Raw genomic sequence first — 1,148 nt, 5'->3', positions numbered from 1 at the left:
GAAGACGTTCGACTCAAAGAGTCACTAATACTAAATTCCTTATCCAAAGGAACTTACAGCCCAAGACCAGGGCTCAAAGTTAATACCTTAACGTTTTTGCTTCAAAACCAGATGTGTTTTTATTTACTATTATTGCGGCCAAGCCGCTTAGGGGTAATTGTATCTGTTTAACTATCTAGCATAGCTAACCCTAATCAAATGCAGAACGTGTGGCTTTCAGCCAACATACTGAGAGACCTCGTTAACTCTCCAGCTTATGTACTAAGCGTTTGTTAACTCTCCGGGTCCTTCGTACCCCTGTGTGTTCCACACAATGTAACCCCGTTACACTCTCCCCCACTAAGATGAGAACATACCGTTCTCGAAACTTTCCTCAGCGAGGTCACGTCTTGTTAAGACGGCGGGGGTTACTACATCTCACACCAGCGCTGTACAGCTCCGTGAGCTCACAAACGCATACGCATTGTTGATGCCCAACTTCTCGTCGTCGGCCCACGGGCCAATGTTTCATGCTTAGTGCGCATCTTACTCTCAAGTGGTCTCAGACCTACGCTCGCGCTCCGCGCCTACTCCAAGAGCTGCAAACCGCTTAGAGCTATGGGCTTGACTCATTCGGGCCCTCGACAACTGCTTAGCGGTTGAGCACTCGCTTCACAAGCGATAGGTCGGTGGTTCGATCCCACCAGGGCGTAGCCCTCTCGTTCCATGAACGATTGTCCGCGCTTAAACAAGCTTAAGGGCAACACCCTTTAATCTCAATGGTTGAGCGTTGGCTTTCAGAGCCACAGGTCGGTGGTTCGAGCCCACCAAGGTACAGCCCTATCGTTCCATGAACTGCTGCCCATGCTTAAACAAGCTTAGGGCGACATCGTTTTAGCTCAGTGGTCGAGCTTTGGCTTTGGAAGCCACAGGTCGGTGGTTCGATTCCACTCGGGCCCTCTCATATCATGAGTAGTCCGTACTCGAACAAACTTAGGGGCATCGCCCTTATAGCTCAATAGGCCTGGAAAGCCAAAGGCTAATGGCTCGATCCCCGCCCGGGACGCCACTTTCGCTGTTACAGCGCATCCACATCTGGATCATGCTCTTAGAGCAAGTTGTGTCAAAACAACTATGCATCTATCAGGACGCTTGTGCCTGAACCTTGT

General features: G+C 50.2%; 1 non-coding gene and 1 pseudogene across 2 annotated transcripts; both read left to right on the top strand.

The window, feature by feature from the left end:
* Window positions 1-743: 743 nt before the first annotated feature.
* On the top strand, window positions 744-816 carry PITG_26270. The gene has a single exon. It is a non-coding gene; the product is annotated as a tRNA-Sec (tRNA).
* A 51-nt stretch (window positions 817-867) lies between these two features.
* Window positions 868-940, top strand: PITG_26269 (annotated as a pseudogene). The gene has a single exon. The product of its transcript is annotated as a tRNA-OTHER (tRNA).
* The last annotated feature ends 208 nt before the right edge of the window (window positions 941-1,148 follow it).

The sequence above is a fragment of the Phytophthora infestans genome, genomic scaffold, assembly GCF_000142945.1.
Source record: "Phytophthora infestans T30-4 supercont1.9 genomic scaffold, whole genome shotgun sequence".
NCBI lineage: Eukaryota > Oomycota > Peronosporomycetes > Peronosporales > Peronosporaceae > Phytophthora > Phytophthora infestans.
Note: the sequence above shows the minus strand (reverse complement) of the source record. Positions and strands in the feature narration are given on the sequence as shown.